This window comes from Moschus berezovskii, chromosome 21 (assembly GCF_049115385.1).
Source record: "Moschus berezovskii isolate FMDL1 chromosome 21, NW_MosBer_1.0, whole genome shotgun sequence".
In the NCBI taxonomy this organism is placed as follows: Eukaryota; Metazoa; Chordata; class Mammalia; order Artiodactyla; family Moschidae; genus Moschus; species Moschus berezovskii.
Genome location: NC_142480.1, coordinates 65,273,475 through 65,296,761, shown reverse-complemented (window position 1 = coordinate 65,296,761; position 23,287 = coordinate 65,273,475). Strand labels below are relative to the sequence as shown.

Below are 23,287 nucleotides of genomic sequence, written 5' to 3'. Positions count from 1 at the left end.
ACTAATAATAAAATTGACCTCCTCCTCAAAAAAAAAAAAACAACAAATTTTAATTCATGCTTATGGAGGTCTCATAGAAATGGACCTTAAGAAGTAGCTGAGGCAGGCAGTTTTTATATTTTTTAGACAAAGAAATTATAAATTTTTGAGTAATTAATCAGACAAAGAAACAGGTTTTAAGTGCTTAATTGGTAAGGAATCTCAACAGAGTTCGGGGCTTGGGTAAATGAAATAAATAACAAGGTTAATTAAATTAGGTTTTTCAGCTAGAATTTCCTATCTTTGGTGGTAAAAGTGTCTTTCTGTCCCCGATGCAGGGCGGGCACCTTTCATGTCAGAGATTGGTTTGCTGCTTTCAGAGAGACAGAAAGGAGGGTCAGAGTGTCCTTTTGTGTTGACCATTTCTTATTTTAATTCAAAGTAATCAATTGAGGCACATTTTGGGGAGGCCCCCCTTGTGCCCCAAAACTAGCAAGCCCACAGTTTGGGGAATCAAATAGACAAACTTGGCTAAGAAGTCACCATAACTCCCCATCCTTACCATCTTAAGTAAAATTAGAGCATACATTTCAAGAGCTTTTTATTTCTTCTGTAATAAAACTACAGATAAAAGGAGTAAAAACATGCTTTGGTTTTAGTTTAAATCTCCCTTCAAAAGACTCTGAGGATGATGTGAATTTAGTGCTACTGATTCTTAGAATATCATTGGGTGGTTAATCTTATGGTACAAATTGGATCTCTGCACTGACTGTTTGGGGATGTTTGATGAGGGAAGGTGAGACTGGAGTAGACAGAACTGCTGTACTAAGATTCCCCTCCCACTCCCTTCCTGGTACAGAGTTTCTTTTTCTTCTTTCCATTTTTATTATATTGAAGGCCAGGATGTTTTCTAGGGAATGAATCTTCAAAGTAATACCTTGATTCAACGGACTGATATTGTTTGTTTTATAAAGAAATTTGTCTGAAGGGGAACAGCTATTTATTTAAGACTGATATTTATATCATTCTTTGTGTTAGTAAAAGAACCACTGGCAAAAATATATCTGTGCATTTACTTTTCCATATAAAGGGTGGCCTTTGGCATTGCATCTGCTATTTGAAGTGCCGTTATCAATCTGTGCCTTCAATTCACAAACCATTCAGTGATTTAAAGAAGAGTGGTGATTTGTAATGAATAGGAAGACTGCAAAAGAATTAGTTATTTTTAACAAGGAAAATGCTTAGAATAGAATGCTTGGGAAAGTAATTGTATAAAATCTGATATGACCTTTGATGTGCTTGTTGGGATGTAATTGTTAAGTGGAATCAAATTTAACAAAATCATAATGATGGTTTTGCTTTCATCTCTGAAAAGCTTTTCTTTTCATTCTAAATTATTTGTGCATGTTCCATATATTTTAAAATATTGCTATTTTTGAAAACTTTAAAATAGCAGGAAAAACATATAAAAGAATATATCTTCCTCCATCAAATGTTAATGTCATGCAAAATGTGTTTTTTAAGTTTTTTAACAAAAGACATATTCTTTTTCATGTAATAGGTTTGCTGTTGTATTGAAAACACCCTCAAAAGTAGACAAAAGTACAAAGGACCACCACAGCCAGCCACATGAGAATCCAGTCCACTTACCAGCAGACCAGCACCAGCACTGTGACACCGTGAGCCCCTCAGCCAGCTGTGTCAGAAACTGGCCCTGCCCTGCAGTGTGCCAACACCAGCTCTAGGACCATAAGTGCTTTGCAACCAGAGCTTTCAGGATCAAGCTCTGCCCACTAGTGGGCCAGCACTAGCCCCAGGCTCTGAAGGTCCAGACTTACAGAGTCTAGGACCACCAGAAGGCTAATAGCAGCACTGAGACACCATGGATTCCTTAGTCAACTGCCCCATGAGACATCCCTACTCACCACAAGGCAGAAACAAGTTTTGGTACTGGCTGGAACCCACAGACAGCTGTTTCATGAACTAGTCATGCCCAGCAATAGACTGACATTTGATTTGGGACCTCTGGGATCACACTACATACACAATATATGGGTCTACTCATCAGTGGGCCTCTATTAACCCTGGGACCCCACAGAGCTACACAACTAGTGGCCTTGTGACCCAGCTCTACTCACCAGTGACTGGCAATCCCTGCACAAGGCAGGTCCTGGCAACCAAACAGACAAGAGGTCAACCATACCTACCAGACCAAGATAAAACACCAGAAGTAGAAGTAAGTAAATTAGAGCTAGGCAATCTACCCAATAAAGAGTTCAAGGTAATAACTGTAAAGATCCTCAAAGAAATCAGGAGAATATTTGATTAAAAAAGTGAGAATTTTGAAGTTTTTAAAAAAGATAAACTATAAAGAATCAAACAGAGATGAAGAAGACTGTAACTGAAAACTTAAAAAACACACAACAAGCAATCAACAGTAGGTTGTATGGTGCAGAGGAACAGGTCAGGGAGCTGAAAGTCAGAATAGTAGTGGCTCAGTTGTGTGACCCCATGGAATACAGTCCATGGAATTCTCCAGGCCAGAACACTGGAGTGGGTAGCCTTTCCCTTCTCCAGGGGATCGTCCCAACCCAGGGATTGAACCCAGGTCTCCTGCATTGCAAGCAGATTCTTTACCAGCTGAGCCACAAGGGAGGCCCATAGTGGAAATCGCTGAAGGCAAATAGGAAAAAAAAATGTGATCAGGACAGTTTAAGAGAACAGTACTCAGAAACGTAAGATACTGATGCTGAAACCTGGCCTCCATACACTGGTACTGGATTAAATCTTGGAAACAGAATTTTGGGTGAGGTAGTAACAACTTAATTGCTTTGTCAGGTAAAGGGGGCCTCAGCAGGCCAATGCTGTCAAAAGTGTGTGTCCCAACCTGGAGGATGTAGTGAGGAGTTTTTTAGTAATGGTTCAAAGTGTAGGCATGATTCGCTTCTGGATATATTTCTGTTTGGATTGTGGTGAGGTAATGGGGAGTCAGCATCATCGACTTTTTGATTTCAAACAGTCTGGAGTCTATGCACTTTGAGCAGCAAACAGTTAATTTATTCCACCTGGTGGTAGTTTCCATATCTATAAACCATCTCAAAGGACATGGCTCAGAATATTATCTCTAGTCCTCGAGGAAGAATTAACGTCCTTGATTTTGTTTAATGGATAAAGTAGTATTATTTTGTCTTGCTTGACTGTTTCCCTTTCTTTCTGCATTTTTTCACTCTTCTGATTAAGTTTATTCTTTATTCAAAGTTTTGTTTTTTTCTACAGACAAAAGGCACGTGGAGGATATGGCTGGGAGTTTATTCTTGGAAGGTTTCCTAGGGGCCTGCTCTGTAACAATACTGATGAAAGAAATTCAAGATGGAACAGATAGAAAAATATAATGTGTTCATGGAGTGAAAGATTTAATGTTAGAAACACCATATCACCCAAGGCAATCTACAGATTCAGTGAAATCCCTGTCAAAACACCCATACTCAAACAAATGCTTCTAACATTTATATGGAAACACAAGGACCCCAAAGAGCCAAAACAATCTTGAGGAAGAAGAACAAAGCTGGAGTTATTGAACTCCCAATTTCTACAAAGCAACAGTCATCAATACAGTGTGGTTCTGACACAGAAACAGTCACATAGATCAGTGAAACAGATAAGGGAGCCCATAAATTAACTGCCAGTTATATGACAATTAATCCATGATAAAGGACACAAGAATATACATTAGGGAAAAGACAGTATCTTCAACAAATGATGCTGGACAGGAAAATTGGACAGCTGTATGCAAAAGATTCTAACTGGACCACTCTCTGACAATATTCACCAAAAAAAAACTCAAAATGGATTAAATAGTTAAATATAAAATTATAAACATAAATATAGAACCCCACCCACAGTGCAACAGGGTTCCAATCCAGCATTTATTGTTTGCAGATTTTTTAATGATTGCCATCCTGTCCAGAGTTAGGTGATACTTCGTTGTAGTTTTGATTTGCATTTCTCTAAAAAACAAGACCAGGAGCTGACTGTGGCTCAGATCATGAACTGCTTATTGCCAAATTCAGACTTAAATTGAAGAAAGTAGGGAAAACCTCTAGACCATTCAGATATGACCTAAATCAAATCCCTTATGATTATACAGTGGAAGTAAGAAATAGATTTAAGGGTCTAGATCTGATAGATAGAGTGCCTGATGAACTCTGGATGGAGGTTCATGACATTGTGCAGGAGACAGGGACCAAGACCATCCCAATGGAAAAGAAATGCAAAAAAGCAAAATGGCTTTCTGAGGAGGCCTTACAAATAGCTGTGAAAAGAAGAGAAGCGAAAAGTAAAGGAGGAAAGGAAAGATATAAGCATCTGAATGCAGAGTTCCAAAGAATAGCAAGGAGAGATAAGAAACCCTTCCTCAGTAATCAATGCAAAGAAATAGAGGAAAACAACAGAATAGGAAAAACAAGAGATCTTTTCAAGAAAATTAAAGATATCAAGGGAACATTTCATGCAAAGATGGGCTCAATAAAGGACAGAAATGGTATGGACCTAACAGAAACAGAAGATATTAAGAAGAGGTGGCAAGAATACACAGAAGAACTGTACAAAAAAGATCTTCACGACGAAGATAATCACGATGGCGTGATCACTCACCTGGAACCAGACATCTTGGAATGTGAAGTCAAGTGGGCCTTAGAGAGCATCACTACGAACAAAGCTAGTGGAGGTGATGGAATTCCAATTGAGCTATTTCAAATCCTGAAAGATGATGCTGTGAAAGTGCTGCACTCATTATGCCAGCAAATTTGGAAAACTCAGCAATGGCCACAGGACTGGAAAAGGTCAGTCTTCATTCCAATCCCAAAGAAAGACAATGCCAAAGAATGCTCAAACTACCACACAATTGCACTCATCTCACACACTAGTAAAGTCATGCTCAAAATTCTCCAAGCTAGGCTTCAGCAATATGTGAACCATGAACTTCCAGATGTTCAAGCAGGTTTTAGAAAAGGCAGAGGCACCATTGATCAAATTGCTAACATATGCTGGATCATCGAGAAAGCAAGAGAGTTCCAGAAAAACATCTATTTCTGCTTCATTGACTATGCCAAAGCCTTTGACTGTGTGGATCACAATAAACTGTGGAACATTCTGAAAGAGATGGGAATCCCAGACCACCTGACCTGCCTCTTGAGAAACCTGTATGCAGGTCAGGAAGCAACAGTTAGAACTGGACATGGAACAACAGACTGGTTCCAAATAGGAAAAGAAGTCTGTCAAGGTTGTATATTGTCACCCTGCTTATTTAATTTATATGCAGAGTACATCAGGAGGAACACTGGGCTGGAAGAAGCACAAGCTGGAATCAAGATTGCTGGGAGAAATATCAAGAACCTCAGATATGCAGATGACACCACCCTTATGGCAGAAAGTGAAGAGGAACTCAAAGGCCTTTTGATGAAAGTGAAAGAGGAGAGTGAAAAGGTTGGCTTGAAGCTCAACATTCAGAAAACAAAGATCATGGCATCTGGTCCCATCACTTCATGGGAAATAGATGGGGAAACAGTGGAAACAGTGTCAGACTTTATTTTTTTGGGCTCCAAAATCACTTCGGATGCTGATTGCAGCCGTGAAATTAAAAGACGCTTGCTCCTTGGAAGGAAAGTTATGACCAGCCTAGATAGCATATTAAAAAGCAGAGACATTACTTTGCCAACCAAGGTCCATCTAGTCAAGGCTATGGTTTTTCCCGTGGTCATGTATGGATGTGAGAGTTGGACTGTAAAGAAAGCTGATCACCGAAGAATTGATGCTTTTGAACTGTGGTGCTGGAGAAGACTCTTGCGAGTCCCTTGGTCTGCAAGGAGATCCAACCAGTCCATACTAGAGGAGATCCATCCTGGGTGTTCATTGGAAGGACTGATGCTAAAGCTGAAGCTGCATTTTTTTGGCCACCTCATGCGATGAGTTGACTCACTGGAAAAGACTCTGATGCTAGGAGGGATTGGGGGTAGGAGGAGAAGGGGACGGCAGAGAATGAGATGGCTGGATGGCATCACCAACTCAATGGACATGAGTTTGAGTGAACTCTGGGAGTTGGTGATGGACAGGGAGGCCTGGCGTGCTGTGGTTCATGGGGTCGCAAAGAGTTGGACACGACTGAGCGACTGAACTGAACTGAACTAAATAATGAGTGATGTTTAGCATCTTTTCTTGTGCTTCTTAGCCATCTGGATATCTTCATTGGAGAAATGTCTGTTTAGGTCTTCTGCCCATTTTATGATTGGTTAGTTGTTTTTCTGATAATGAGCTGCATAAGCTGCTTGAAGCAAGCTAGATGCTCATCTTCAGGCGAATAGATAAAGAAGTTATGGAATGGAATATTAGTCGTAGAAAGGAAGGAAATTGAGTAAGTTCTAGTGAGGGGGATGAACCTAGAATCTGTAATACAGAGTAAAGTAAGTCAGAAGGAGTAAAACAAATACCATATAATTAACACATATGTATGGAATCTAGAGAAATGATACTGATGAACCTATTTGCAGGGCAGGAATTTGCCAGACATAGAGAACAGACTTGCAGACACAGCAGGAGAAGAAGAGATTTGGATGAATTGAGAGAGTATTGACATGTATACGCTACCATGTGAAGCTACTGTGTAAAACAGGGAGCTCAGTTTGGTGCTTTTTGATGACTTAGAAGGGAGGGATGGGGGAGTGGGAGGGAGGTTTAAGAGCAAGAGGCTATATGTATACTTATAGCTGATTCATGTTGTACAGCAGAAATTAACACAACATTATAAAACCATTATCCTCCAATCAAAAAGAGCTAATTTCGATTGCTTAAAATTTGTCTGGGTCAAAGGGTGCAGATTTATGTTTGTAAGATGAATAGTGCTGGGGATCTAATGTACAGTGTGGTGATTATAGTTAACACTATATTATAAACCTGAAACTGCAGATTTTAAAAAGATCTTAAAAAGAAATTTCTTTGCATTGGTCGCTGAGGAAGGCTTTCTTATCTCTCCTTGCTATTCTTTGGAACTCTGCATTCAGATGCTTATATCTTTCCTTTCCTCCTTTACTTTTCGCTTCTCTTCTTTTCACAGCTATTTGTAAGGCCTCCTCAGAAAGCCATTTTGCTTTTTTGCATTTCTTTTCCATGGGGATGGTCTTGGTCCCTGTCTCCTGTACAATATCACGAACCTCTGTCCAGAGTTCATCAGGCACTCTATCTATCAGATCTAGACCCTTAAATCTATTTCTTACTTCCACTGTATAATCATAAGGGATTTGATTTAGGTCATACCTGAATGGTCTAGAGGTTTTCCCTACTTTCTTCAATTTCAGTCTGAATTTGGCAATAAGCAGTTCATGATCTGAGCCACAGTCAGCTCCTGCTCTTGTTTTGCTAACTGTATAGAGCTTCTCCATCTTTGGCTGCAACGAATATAATCAGTCTGATTTCGGTGTTGACCATCTGGTGATGTCCATGTGTAGAGTCTTCTCTTGTGTTGTTGGAAGAGGGTGTTTGCTATGACCAGTGCGTTCTCTTGGAAAAACTCTATTAGCCTTTGCCCTGCTTCATTCCATGCTCCAAGGCCAAATTTGCCTGTTACTCCAGGTGTTTCTTGACTTCCTACTTTTGCATTCCAGTCCCGTATAATGAAAAAGACATCTTTTTTGGGTGTTAGTTCTAAAAGTTCTTGCAGATCTTCATAGAACCACTCAACCTCGGCTTCTTCAGCATTACTGGTTGGGGCATAGACTTGGATTACTGTAATATTGAATGATTTGCCTTGGAAACGAATAGAAATCATTCTGTCGTTTTTAAGATTGCATCCAAGTACTGCATTTCGGACTCTTTTGTTGACCATGATGGCTACTCCCTTTCTTCTAAGGGATTCCTGCCCACAGTAGTAGATATAATGGTCATCTGAGTTAAATTCACCCATTCCAGTCCATTTTAGTTCACTGATTCCTAGAATGTCGACGTTCACTCTTGCCATCTCCTGTTTGACCACTTCCAATTTGCCTTGATTCATGGACCTAACATTCCAGGTTCCTATGCAATATTGCTCTTTACAGCATCGGACCTTGCTTCTAGCATCAGTCACATCCACAACTGGGTATTTGTTTTGCTTTGGCTCCATCCCTTCATTCTTTCTGGAGTTATTTCTCCACTGATCTCCAGTAGCATACTGGGCACCCACCGACCTAGGGAATGCCTCATTCACTATCCTATCATTTTGCCTTTTGATACTGTTCATGGGGTTCTCAAGGCAAGTATACTGAAGTGGTTTGCCATTCCCTTCTCCAGTGGACCACATTCTGTCAGACCTCTCCACCATGACCCGTCCATCTTGGGCGGCCCCACACAGCATGGCTTAGCTTCATTGAGCTAGACAGGACTGTGGTCCATATGATCAGATCAACTAGTTTTTTGTGATTATGATTTCAATGTATCTGCCCTCTAATGCCCCCTCCCAATACCTACCCTCTTATTTGGGTTTCACTTACCTTGGTCGTGGAGTACCTCTTCACAGCTGCTCCAGCAAAGTGCAGCTCCTGTACCTTACCTTGGACGAGGGGTATCTCCTCAAGGCCGCCCCTCCTGACCTTGAATGTGGAGTAGCTCCTCTCGGCCCTCCTGTGCCCAAGCAGCCACCACCTCTTAAACGTGGGACAGCTCCTCTCGGCCACTGCCCTAACCTTGGGCATGGGGTAGCTCCTCTTGGCCATGATTCTGCACGTGGTCGGTTGCGCCGGAGGTAATTATGTTACATGATGATACTTTTGGTTCAAGCTAAAGTGATAATCATTTTATAATATATACATATATCAATCAACACATGTACACCTTCAAATTACAATGTCCTATGTCAATCATATTTCAATAAAGCTGGAATTTTTTGTCAAAAAGATTTTTTCTAAAAAAGCAGAGGATCTGAATAGACATTTTTCCAAAAAAGACTTACAGATACCCATAAGTGAAAATATGCCTCATCATCACTAATATTCAGGGAAATGCAAGTCAAAACCTCACATCCTTCAGAATGACTATTAACAAGAAGGCAATAAATAATAGGTGTTGGTGAGGATGGAGAGAAAACATAAAAATGCACATGTGTTTTATAACAATTTTATATTATCAATGCTATTTTTAAAGTTAATGTGTATTTATGCTCCTAGATTCTAATAGAATAAAGGAAATTAAAGAGAAAACAGAGAAATTACAATTTCAAAAAGATGTTTTTCCATTAACAAACATGTTACTTCCTAAAGGTTCCCCCGAAGTTAAGAAAATATTTATAGATTTCACAGTTAGAATAATTATTTGCTATATGGTCCAATTTTAGATAGAATCAAAAGTCTTGACACTATAGATGAGTTGGTGGCCATATTCTCCAGCTTCAGATAGTCAGAGCTGCACCAACAGCTGAACAGGTTGGGATTATTACTTGCTGAGTGAGGGAGAACACACACTGTGAGAACCATGCAGCATCTTAGTACAGGAAGATCGAGGGACAGAACTTGGGAGTAGAGCATGGCTCTGACTGTGGTTGCCACCACATGCCTATCTGCTAGTGTCAGGCCAATACCCAGCAGTAAAGAGCTTCGGCCAGTAGTGCTAGGCCAGGTCCCAGATGTGAGAGACTGTTTCTCTTTCTCAGAGACAGTATTATTTTATTATTTTATTTTTTTTATTGGAGGCAAATTACATTAATATATTGGTTGGTTTTGCCATCCACTGACACGAATCCGCCCCAGGTGTACATGTGCTCCCCCTCTTGAACCCCCCTCCCACCTCCCTCTTCCCCATATCCTCTCTCCAGGTCATCCCCGTGCACCAGCCCCAAGCATCCTGTATCATGCGTTGAACCTGGACTGGTGATTCATTTCACTTATGACAATATACATGCTACAATGCCATTCTCCCGAATCATCCCACCTTCACCCTCTCCCACAGACTCCCAAAGACTGTTCTATACACCTATGTCTCTTTTGCTGTCTCGTATACAGGGTTAAGGTTACCATCTTTCTAAATTCCGTATATATGCGTTAGTATACTGTATTGATGTTTTTCTTTCTGGCTTACTTCACTCTGTATAATAGGCTCCAATTTCATCCACCTCATTAGAACTGATTCAAATGCATTCTTTTTGATGGCTGAAAAATACTCCATTGTGTATATGTACCACAGCTTTCTTATCCATTCATCTGCAGATGGACATCTAGGTTGCTTCCATGTCCTGGCTATTATAAACAGTGCTGCAATGAACATTGGAGTACATGTATCTCTTTCAATTCTGGTTTCCTCGGTGTGTATGCCCAGGAGTGCGATTGCTGGATCATATGGCAGTTCTATTTCCAGTTTTTTGAGGAATCTCCACACTGTTCTCCATAGTGGCTGTACTAGTTTGCATTCCCACCAACAGTGTAAGAGGGTTCCCCTTTCTCCACACCCTCTTCAGCATTTATTGCATGTAGACTTTTGGATAGCAGCCATTCTGACTGGTGTGCAATGGTATCTCATTGTGGTTTTGATTTGCATTTCTCTGATTATGAGGGATGTTGAGCATTTTTTTCGTGTGTTTGTTAGCCATCTTTATGTCTTCTTTGGAGAAATGTCTGTTTAGTTCTTTGGCCCATTTTTTGATTGGGTCATTTATTTTTCTGGAATTGAGCTGCAGGAGCTGCTTGTATATTTTGGAGATTAATTCTTTGTAAGTTTTTTCATTGCTATTATTTTCTCCCATTTTTAAGGCTGTCTTTTCACCTTGCTTATAGTTTCCTTTGCTGTGCAGAAGCTTTTGATATTAATTAGGTCCCATTTGTTTATTTTTGCTTTTATTTCTAATATTCTGGGAGGTGGGTCATGGAGGATCCTGTTGTGATTTATGTTGGAGAGTGTTTTGCCTACGTTCTCCTTTAGGAGTTTTATAGTTTCTGGTCTTACATTTAGCTCTCTAATCCATTTTGAGTAGAGACAGTATTATTTTAATGTATTCTCTCATTGATATCATACATGGCTACTTATTACACACATTGTGATTTTTTTTTAACTGTTAGATTCTGTAAATTTTAGTGTATATACTTGTATGGTACTTTCCGAAGTTGTTTTGCATTTGTTCTATGTGGAAGCGGTTTCAGTGGTTTCCAGGCTTCCAGGTAATATTCCCTTACTCCTTGAGCTCTTAATTTGAGTCAATACTTAATTGGGTGGATTTTATTTTAAAGTTATTTCTTTCATGAAAGATCGATGAGTGTTGTATTCTCTGATTTTTTTTTCATGTTTCAGAACATCTACTAATGCCTTTACTCTTTAATTGTATCTTGCCTGAGTCACGGTTTCTTTCCTTCAGAAATTTGTAGACATAGTTCTATTGTCTTCCAGCATTGACTGCAGTTTTAGAGAAATCTAAGGCCAATATAATGCTTTCTCCTTGGAAGCATACCTCATATCTGAAAGAAGAAAGCTTTACAATTTTCATTTTCCATTTTCACATGACTTGCCTACTGATTAATATTATAAACACCATTTTTTAATTAAAAAGACTAGATAAAAAATAAATTTCATCATATAGTCTAGTGTTTTTACCACAAAATTCACCCTTTTATTTTTTTTAAAGTTGTGTTGAACTATAGTTGATTCACAATATCATCACTTCCTGTACACAGGAAAGTGATCCTGTTATAAGTATCGGTTCAGTTCAGTTCAGTCGCTCAGTCGTGTCTGACTCTTTGCAACCCCATGAATCACAGCACGCCAGGCCTCCCTGTCCATCACCAACTCCCGGAGTTCACTCAAACTCATGTCCATCGAGGCAGTGATGCCATCCAGACATCTCATTCTCTGTCGTCCCCTTCTCCTCCCACCCACAATCCTTCCCAGCATCAGGGTCTTTTCCAGTGAGTCAACTCGTCACATGAGGTGGCCAAAGTATTGGAGTTTCAGCTTTAGCATCAGTCCTTCCAATGAACACCCAGGATTGATCTTTAGAATGGACTGGTTGGATCTCCTTGCAATCCAAGGGACTCTATAAGTATACACACTCTGTAAAATTCACCCTTTTAAAGTATACAATTCAGTGGGTTGTGAAACCATTACCATGTAAAATTCCAGAATATTTCCTTCACCCCCAAAAGAAGTTCTGTAATCATTGGTATCTACATACATTCCCCCCTCATCCACTCTCTGTAACCCACTAACCTACCTCTGTCTCTATGAGTCGCTTATTCTAGACATTATACATAAAAAGACTCATACAATATGTGGTCTTTTGTGTCTGACTTCTTTCGCTTAGCACAAAGTTTTCAGGGTTCATCCATGTTGTGGCATGGATCACAGTATTTCATTAATTTTTATGGTTATGTTATTGATTTATATTCCACAGTGTGAATATACAGAATTTTCTTTATTCATCAGTTGAGAGGTATTTGGGTTGTTTCCAATTTGGAGCTATGATTAAAAATGCTATTATGAACATTCATGCACAAGGTTTTCATGGACGTCTTTTAATTCCCTTGAGCATATGGCTGGGTGTGGAATTGCAGGGTAACATGGTAACACTATGCTTAACTTTTATGCTATTTTTTCCAAAGTGGCAGTAGCATTTTATATCCCCAGTAGCTATGTGTGAAGGTGAGGGGTCTCCATATCCTTGCTAACACATTTTGGTTTTTGTTTGTTTTTATTGTTTATTTTGATTACAGCCATCCTAGTAAGTGAGAAGTATTATCTCATTATAATTTTAATTTGCATTTGGCTGATGCCTGGTGATGTTTTCATGTTCTCACCTGCTTATTGGTCAGTTGATATCATCTTTGGAAAACTATCAGTTCTTTGCCCAATTTTTAAAATGCTATTTATATTGTATTGTTGTATCGTAAATATTCTTTATGTATTCTGAATACATGCTGTTTTTAAACATTACTTCTCATTAGAAACACATTTGGAGATTTGGAGAAAAACAGCAATACCTGGGCATTTATATTTTTCAAAAAATTTAAAGATAATTCCAAAATTCATCTGGATATTTTTTACAGATTTTTCTATTAATTGTTAGTTTTAGTAATATAGAATTTCATTATTTTCTGTTGACCAATCATGATACAATGGTATTAAGTGAATAATAGTTACATAATCAAAATAGTAAAAGATGATTATCAGTTTTCACAATCAATAACCAGACAAAAAATAAATGATAAACACAACTGCAAGCCATAATGGAAATATGATTAGCCTAATAATAAGGCAATGGCACCCCACTCTAGTACTCTTGCCTGGAAAATCCCATGGACGGAGGAGCCTGGTAGGCTGCAGTCCATGGGGTCGCTAAGAGTCAGACATGACTGAGCGACTTCACTTTCACTTTTCACTTTCATGCCTTGGAGAAGGAAATGGCAAACCACTCTGGTGTTCTTGCCTGGAGAATCCCAGGGACGGCAGAGCCTGGTGGGCTGCCGTCTCTGGGGTCACACAGAGTCGGACACGACTGAAATGACTTAGCAGTAGCAGCATGAAATATTTACATACAGTTTGGAGGATTAAGTAGAGTGATGTGGTAAGTGGAAGTGCATACATGCACATGTTTTCATCTGTCCATCAAGTCTGTGTCTTCCAGACACATTTAATCCATTTACATTTAAAGCAATTATTAATATGTGCAATCCTGGACCATTTTCTTAATTGCTCAGTTTATTTTGTTTAGGTCTTTTCCTTCTCTTGTGTTTCCTTCCTAGGGAACTTTCTTTAGCATTTATTGTAAAGCTGGTTTGGTGGTGTTGAATTCTCTTAACTTTTGCCTGTCTTGAAAACTTTTGATTTACCATCAAATCTGAATGAGATTCTTGTTGGGTATAGTATTCTTGGTTTCAGGTTCTTCCTTTTTCATCACTTTAAATATATCATGCCATTCCTTCTGGCTTGTAGAGCTTCTGCTGAGAAATCAGCTGACAATATTATGGGAGTTACCTTAAAGGTTATTTATCCTTTTCTCCTTGTTACTTTTAGTATCTTATCTTTGTCTTCAATTTCCTGTAGTTTGATTACTGTGTGTCTCCTTCTGTTCCTCCTTGGGATTATCCTGCCTGGGACTCTCAGTGCTTTCTGGACATGGTTGAGTATTTCCTTTCTCTTGTTAGGGAAGTTTTCATCTATTATCTCTTCAAATATTTTCTCAGGTCCTTTCTCTCTCTCTTCTCCTTCTGGGGCCCATATAATGAAAATGCTGGTGTGTTCAATGTTGTCTCAGAGGTCTCTTGGGTTGTTTTCACTTTTTTCATTCTTTTTTTTCTATATTCTGTTTTGCAGCAGTAATTTCCACCATTCTGTCTTCCAGACCACTTATTCATTTTTCTGCCTTGGTTATTCTGCTATTGATTCCTTCTAGTGTTTTATTCATCTTTGTTTGTCTGTTCTTTAGTTCTTCTAGGTCTTTGGTAAATATTTCTTGCATCTTATCCGTTCTTTTTCTGAGATCCTGACCCTGAACCATCTTCACCATTATTATTCTGAATTCTTTTTCTGGAAGGTTGACTATCTCCAAGTCAATTAGTTGACTTTCTGAGGTTTATCTTATCCCTTCATCTAGCACATAACCCTCTGCTTTATCCTTCTGATTAACTTTCTGTGATATGGTTTTCAGTTTAGTCACTGCAGGATCTTCTTGCTTCTTCTGTCAGCCCCTCTGATGAAGGAGGCTAAGATGCTTGTATAACATTCCTGAGGGGAGGGACTGGTAGTGGGGAAAACTGGGTCCTGCTCTAGTGAGCAGGGCTGTGGTCAGTAAAACTTTAATCCAATTGTCTGCTGATGGGCAGGGTTATACTCCCTCTTAGTTGTTTGGCCTGATGCAACTTAGCCCTGGGGTCTACTGGCTCTATGGTAGGGTTAATGGTGACTTCCAAGAAGGCTTCTGCCAAGGCAATTCCAGAATTCTGCTACTAGTGCCCCTACCCTCATGGTGAACCTCTGCAGACACATGTCTCCACAGGAGAGCCTCCAACACTGACAGGTAGATCTGATTCAGTCTCCTACGGGGTCAATGATTGTTTCACCTGGGTCTTGGTGCACACAAGATTTTGTTTGTGCCCTCCAAGAGTGGACTCTCTGTTTCCCGAAGTCTTGCAGAATTCTTGTAATCAAATCCCATTGGCCTTCAAAATCAGATTTTCTGGGAATTCCCAATCTCTATGCCAGATCCCTGGGCTGGGAAGCCAGAAATGGAACTCAGAACTTTCACAATAGTAGGAGAACTTCTTTGTTATTATTGTATGGGTTGAGGGTCACCCACCCATCAGAAATAGAATTTTATTTTATCGTGACTGCACTTCCTACCATCTCACGTGGCTTTTTCCTTGTATTTGGATGTGGGTTATCTTTTATTGGTGGGTTCCAATGCCCTCCTATCAATGGTTGTTCAACAGCTAGTTGCAATTTTGGTGCTCTCATGGGAGGCTATGAGTACACATTTTTCTACTCTGCCATCTTGAACCCTATACCTTAAAACACAGCTGACATGTGCTGACAGTCTCCTTCTGCTAGTTCTGAGGGCTTTGCATTTATTAACTTAGTTAATCCTATTGCCATTGCCAGAATTGTTGGCAATCTGTTTCACAAATGAGGAAGATGAGCACAAAAAAATGAGCTAGCCAGGCTGAAATCCAGATAGTACAGTTTCTATAGCTGTGCTTTTAAATATTGCACTATACTGCTTCTGTACAAAATAGGAATTCTAATGATGGATGAGAAAATATGCCAGTCGTTCTGATAAGCACAGGGAATAAAACTATTGTATTTGAGTATATAAAGCTCATCAGAAAGTTGGCAGGTGCTTAAAATATGACCAAAAGAGAGAGTTCACTGAAATCCCTTCCTTTGCAATATTTTGCTTAACATACCAGTTCATTTGGCTTTAGTTTAAAGCAGTAAATGAATTTTTATTCTTTTATTGGCTGGTGTATCTAGTAATCATCTGCTATGACTAATGTCTCTTGCTAAGAATTGGGAATGAAATAGTGAGTGGCAGAAGCACAAGTCTAGCTCTCATGGAGTTTATAGTCTTGTAGGAAAGATAGATATTAATCAACAGTGTCACAGAGAAGTATGAAATCACAACTGAGATGAATAGAGTTCAAATGGTCACAATTCTCTGTAAGCAGACAGAAACAGGAGAGCACGACCTACACCCAGTGGTCAGGAAGGCAGACTTGAAACTGAGAACTGAAGGACAATATGGTACTCAACAGGCAAAGGGCTGCGTTTGATGATGAGAAGGTGACTCTACGCTGCCAGGCTGTTGTATGGAACACAGTGTGTCTCTACCACTGAAAGTGGGTCCAGTGTCTGGAAAATACAGTGCAAATACTCACAGAAGATATAAACTTAAAGCAGCAAGCATACTTCTCTCTGTATGAGAAATATGCCTTAAATATCAGCTGATTTGAACTTGTCAAATAGTAAATATGAAAACAAAAGATGGGGGTAAGTTCAGGGAATTGGTGAGACAATGATTGAAGGACAAAGAAGATAAATTTGGGATAGTGAAACAACCCAGAGATGGGTAAGGATGGAAGACCCTATAACCACAGGTTAGTGGGACTAAGAAGGGAGTTTGTGAGTAGTTTCTTGAAAGCCCAATTCAGAGCAGCCTCATAGAAGCTAGTGGGTTCTATGTTCCTGGGAAACAGGCCAAAATAGACAAGAAGAGGGGAAAAATACCTTAGTGTCTTCCATTCTCTGCTCTGCCAGGTACCTTTCCCATTAGCAACAGTTTATCTACTCACCGAGGAGCTGGTGACATAGCCACAGCTGTCAGCATCCACGAGGCACAGAGCAAGGCAGAGAAGGGACAGGGATAGATCTATGGACAGAAGTTCAGGGCCAGCACAGACGTAACATAATGTGCACTAAATAAAGAGCTCTTAAAATTTATACTCCCTAAAACCTGGCTTTTCTGGACATGTCTTCTCTGTTAAGTCTCATCTTTCAACTTGAAATCCTAAAAATCTACCTACCTTACTCCATGATCTCACTTATTTTTATTTTAGATATATTCACTCTCATATCAAATTAGGCTTTTTATTGTTATTCAGTCACTAAGTCATGTTTGACTCTTTGTGACCGCATGAACTGCAACATGCCAGGGTTCCATGTCCTTCACTGTCTCCCTGAGTTTGCTCAAACACATGCCATTGATTCAGTGATGCCATCCAGTCATCTCATACTCTGTAATCCCCTTCTCCTTCTTGCTTTCAATCTTTCCCAGCATCAGTGCTTTTATCATAAGTCAGTTCTTCCCATCAGGTGGACAAAGTATTGGAGCTTCATCTTAAGCATCAGTCCATCAGTCCATCCAATGAATATTCAGGGTTGGAAATCCTAATATTTCCATTAGGATTGATTGGTTTGATCTCCTTGCTGTCCAAGGGACTCTCAAAGGTCTTCTCCAGCAGCACATTTCAAAAACATTAATTCAGCCCTCAGCCTTCTTTATGGTCCAACTCTCACATCCATACATGACTCCTGGAAAGCCCATACCTTTGACTATAGAGATTTTGTCAACAAAGTGATGTCTCTGCTTTTTAACACAAAGTCTAGATTTTCCACATCTTTTCTTCCAAGGAGCAAGCATCTTTTTTATTTTGTGAATGCAGACACTGTCTGCAGCAATTTTGGAGGCCAAGAAAGTGAAATCTGACACTGTTTCCACTTTTCCCCCATCTATTTGCCATGAAGTGATGGGAATGGATGCCATGATCTTCGTTTCCTGAATGTTGAGTTTTAACATTCAATTTTTCACTCTCCTCTTTCACACTCATCAAGAGGTTCTTTAGTTCCTCTTCACTTCTGCCATTAGAGTGGTATAATATGCGTATCTGAGGTTGTTGATATTTCTCCCGGCAGTCTTGATTCCAGCTTATGAGTCATCCAGCCCAGCATTTCATGTGATATTCTCTGCATATAATTTAAATGAGCAGGGTGACAATATACAGTCTTGATGTACTCCTTTCCCAATTTTGAAACAGTCCATTCATTGTTCCATGCCCAGTTCTAACTATTGTTTAACTTGTCCTGCATAAAAGTTTCTCATGAGGCAAGTAAGGTGGTCTGGTATTTCCACTTCTTCAAGAATATTCCACAGTTTGTTGTGATACACACAGTCAAACTATTTAGCACAGCCAATGAAACAGAAGATGTTTTCTTGGAACCCTCTTGCTTTTTCTATGATCCAGGAGATGTTGGTAATTTGATCTCTGGTTCCTCTGCCTTTTCTAAATAGAGTTTGTGCATCAGAAAGTTCTCAGTTGTGTACTACTAAAGTCAAGCTTGAAGGATTTTGAGCATAATCTTGCTAGCATTTGAAATGATTGCAACTGAGTGATAGTTTGAACATTCTTTGCTATTGCATTTCTTTGGGATTGGAATGAAAACTGACCATTTCCAGTCCTGTGGCCGTTGCTGGGTTTTCCAAATTTACTAGCATATTGAGTCCACAATTTAACAGCATCATCTTTTGAATGTGAAATAGCTCAGCTGGAATTCCATCACCTTCACTAGCTTTGTTCATGCTAGTGCTTCCTAAGGCCCATTTGACTTCACACTCCAGGATGTCTGGCTCTAGGTGAGTGTCCACACCATCATGGTTATCTGGGTCATTGAGACCTTTTTGTACAGTTCTTCTGTGTATTCTTGCCACCTCTTAATCTCTTCTGCTTCTGTTAGGTCCTTGCCATTTTTGTCCTTTATTGTGTCCATCTTTCGTGAAGTGTTCCATTGGTATCTCCAGTTTTCTTGAAGAGATCTCTAGTCTTTCCCATTCTATTGTTTTCCTCTGTTTCATTGCATTGTTCACTTCAGAAGGCTTTCTCATCTCTCTTTGCTCTTCTCTGAAGCTCTGCACTCAGTGGGGTATATCTTTCCCTTTCTCCTTTGCCTTTTGCTTCTCTTCTTTTCTCAGCTATTTGTAAGGTCTCCTCAGACAACAACTCCACCTTCTTGCATTTCTTTTCCTTGGAAATGGTTTTGATCACGACCTCCTGTATGACGTCACAAACCTCCAACCATGGTTCTTCAGGCACTCTCTCTACCAGATCAAGTTCTTTGAATCTATTTGTCACTTCCACTGTATAATCATAAGGGATTTGATTTGAGTCATACCTAAATGACTTAGTGGTTTCCCCTGTACTGTGCTGTGCTTAGTCGTTCAGTCATGTCTGACTCTTTGTGACCCCAAGCACTGTAGCCCACCAGTCTCCTCTGTCCATGGGGGATTCTCTAGGCAAGAATACTGGAGTGGTTTGCCAAACCCTCCTCCAGGGGATCTTCCCAACCCAGGGATCAAATCCAGGTCTCTTGCATTGCAGGTGGATTCTTTACCATCAGACCACCAGGAAAGCCTGGTAGTTTTCCCTAATTTCTTCAGTTTGAGCCTGAATTTTGCAAAAAAGAGCTGATGATTTGAACCACAGTCAGCTCCAGGTCTTGTTTTTGCTGACTGTATAGAGCTTCTCCACCTTCAGCTGCAAAGACTACAATAAGATTTCAGTATTAACCATCTAGTGATGCCCATGTGTAGAGTCATCTCTTGTATTGGAAGATGTTTTGTATGACCAATCTGTTCTCTTTGCAAAGCTCTGTTAGCCTTTGCCCTGCTTCATTTTGTACTTCAAGGTCAAACTTGCCTTTTTCTCCGGGTACCTCTTGACTTCCTACTTTTGCATTCCAGTCCCCTATGATGAAAAATTTTTTGTTATTTTTTTTGGTGTTGGTTCTAGGAGGTCTTGTAGGTCTTCACAGAACCATTCAACTTCATTTTCTTCAGTATTAGTGGTTGAGGTATAGACTTGGATTACTATGATGTTGAATGGTTTGCCTTGGAAATGAACTGAGATCATTCTGTCATTTTGAACTCTTTCGTTGGCAATGAGAGCTCCATTCCTTCTAAGGGATTCTTGCCACAAAATCTAAATTAAATTCACCCATTTCTGTCCATTTTAGTTCACTGATTACTAAAATTTCAGTGTTCCCTCTTGCCATCTTCTGTTTGATCCTGTGCAGTTTATCTTTATTCATGGAACTCATGTTCCAGGTTCCTATGCAGTATTGTTCTTTACAGCATTGGACTTCACCACAAAACACAACCACAACTGGGCAGCACTTCTATTTTGGGTCAGCCTCTTCATTCTCTCTGAAGCTATTTCTAGAGTAATATATAGAAGTATACTACTTTGCCAGTAATATATTGGACATCTACTGACCTGCAGAGCTTATTTTTCAGTGTTACATCTTTTTGCCTTTTTACTGGAGAAGGGAATGGCAAACCACTTCAGTATTCTTGCCTTGAGAACCCCATGAACAGTATGAAAAGGCAAGTTAGGGAAGTGACCTGCAAAATGTATGGTACCACATGTGATATGATAATCTTTGTTAAAAATATCACCAAATGTCCATTATTTTTCATAATTTTCAGGCATCCTCTGTTATTATCAGAAAATTTCAGTAAAAAATTGATATATGAATCTTATAATAAGGGAGAATGGATGACACAGTGACTGGGAGAGTACGGGAGAATGAAAATGTGAAATATGACCTTAGATTTAGCCTGGAGACTGTCTGATCAAAAAAACCTATTCCATTTCTAACTTTGACATGGGTGGTAGAAGCAGATTAGTAGGTTTGTTCCTAGAGAACAGACATTAATCACAATATTGTTCTGGGAACAGAGATTCTCTTTGTCAAAGCATGCCTCAGAAACCTTCCTGAAATTTTCCTTGCAGAGATTTAGCAACAGAGAGGCTACTCCTCTGTTTAAAAAAAATTAGTTTATATTAGACTAACAATTAACTAACAATGTTGTGTTAGTTTCAGGTGCACAATAAAGTGATTCAGTTATACATATGCATATATCTATCCTTTTTCAAATTCTTTTCCAGTTTAGGTTATTACAGAGTATTGTGCAGAACTCCCTGTACTATACAATAGGTTCTTGCTGGTTGTCTATTTTAAATAAAAAGGAGTTTACATGTCAATCCCAAACTCATTTTCTAAGCCCTTTAGTATGTTTTTATTTTGTACATAAGTTCATTGGTATCTTTTTTTAGATTCTGCATATAAATAGTATCATATGACATTTCCCTTTGTCTGAGATATTTCAACTAGTATGATAATCTCCAAGTCTATAAATGTTGCTGCAAAAGACAATATATCATTCTGTTTAATGACTATCAGTAATATTCCATTGCATATATATACCACATCTTCTTTATACATTTCTCTGTAGATGGACATTTAGGTTGGTGATTATAAACAGTGCTTCAAGGAACACAGAGGTGCATGTATCCTTCTGAACCATATTTTCTCTGGACGTGTGCCCAGGATTGGGTTTGCTGTATTATATGGTAGCTGTAATTTTAGTTTTTTAAGCAATCTTAATTCTCTTATCCATTGAGGCTATACCAATTTACATTCCCAACAACAGTGTAGGAGGGTTACCTTTTCTGTACACTCTCTCCAGCAGATTTTTGGACCCTGGCCATTTTGACTGGTGTGGGGTGATATCCCATTGTGATTTATTTGCATTGTTTTTTTATTTGCTCAAAAAATAATTCTGAGCACTTTTTTCATATACTTCTTGGTCATCTATATATCTTCTCTGGAGAACGACTATTTATCCTTGTGCCATTTTTTGATCAGGTTATTTGCTTCTTGGATATTAAGCCCTGTGAGTTTGTAAATTTTGGAGATTTGTTGGTCACATCATTTGCAAATATTCTCTCCCATTCAGTGAGCCCTCTTCTCATTTTGTTTATGGTTTCCTTTGTTGTACAAAGCTCTTGAAAATAGTTCAGTTCAGTTCAGTTCAGTCGCTCAGTCGTGTCCGACTCTCCGCGACCCCATGAATCACAGCACGCCAGGCCTCCCTGTCCATCACCAACTCCCGGAGTTCACTCAAACTCATGTCCACAGAGTTGGTGATGCCATCCAGCCATCTCATTCTCTGTTGTCCCCTTCTCCTCCGCCCCCAACCTTTCCCAGCATCAGAGTCTTTTCCAGTGAGTCAACTCATCGCATGAGGTGGCCAAAGAATTGGAGTTGCAGCTTTAGCATCAGTCCTTCCAATGAACACCCAGGATTGATCTCCTTTAGAATGGACTGGTTGGATCTCCTTGCAGTCCAAGGGACTCTCAAGAGTCTTCTCCAGCACCACAGTTCAAAAGCGTCAATTCTTCGGTGATCAGCTTTCTTCACAGTCCAATTCTCAGGCACCATTTATTTATTTTTGTTCTTATTTTCTTTACTCTAGGAGATAAGTAGAAAGTGATTTTGCTGCAATTTACATCAAAGAGCATTCTGCCTATATTTTCATTAAGAGTTTTATACTTTCCAGTCTTACATTTACATTTATAATCCATTTTTAAGCTTCTTTTTGTGTATGGTATTAAATAATGTTTTGATTTTTTACATGTAACTTTAGTTTTCCAAACACCATTTATTGAAGAGAATGTCTTCTCTATTGCATAGCCTTGCTTCCTTTGTCATAGATTAATTAAACCTAGGAGTATGGGATTATATCTGGGTGTTCTATGCTGTTCCATTGATCTATAGTTCTGTTTTTGTCCCAGCACCATATTTTGATTGACTCTAGCTTTGTAGTATATTGGAGAAGGAAATGGCAACCCACTCCAGTGTTCTTGCCTGGAGAATCCCATGTACGGGAGAGCGTGGTGGGCTGCCATCTATGGAGGCACACAGAGTTGGACATGACTGAAGCGACTTAGCAGCAGCAGCAGCTTTGTAGTATAGTCTAAAGTACGGGAGCAATATTCCTCCCTCCAGCTCCATTTTTTTTTTTTCAAGATTGCTCTGGCTATTCAAGGTCTTTGTGTCTCCATACAAATTTTAGGATATTTTGTACTACTTCTCTGAGAAACACCATTGGTGATTTGATAGAGATTGCATTGAATCTGTAGATTGCCTTGTATAGTATAGTCATTTTGACAATAATTGATTCTTCCAATTTAAAAGCATGGCATAGCTTTCCATCTGCTTTTGTCATCTATGATTTTTTCCTCAGCATCTTATAGTTTTCAGAGTACAGGTTTTTTGTCTTCTTTGATAGGTTTGTTTCTAGGTATTTTATTCTTTTTGAAATAATAGTAAATGAGATTCTTTCTTGGATTTCTCTTTCTGAATATTTGTTGTTACTGTAAGAGATGCAGCAGACTTCTGTGTATTAATTTTTTATCCAGAAAACTTACTAAATTCATTGATGAGCTCTAGTATTTTTCTGATAGCATTTTTA

General features: G+C 39.3%; 1 protein-coding gene across 1 annotated transcript in view; it reads left to right on the top strand.

Annotated features, from left to right (window-relative positions):
• GABRG3 (gamma-aminobutyric acid type A receptor subunit gamma3) overlaps nt 1-23,287 on the top strand; it is an 876,540-nt gene that overhangs the window by 790,849 nt on the left and 62,404 nt on the right. The gene's annotated exons all lie outside the window — the stretch shown is intronic.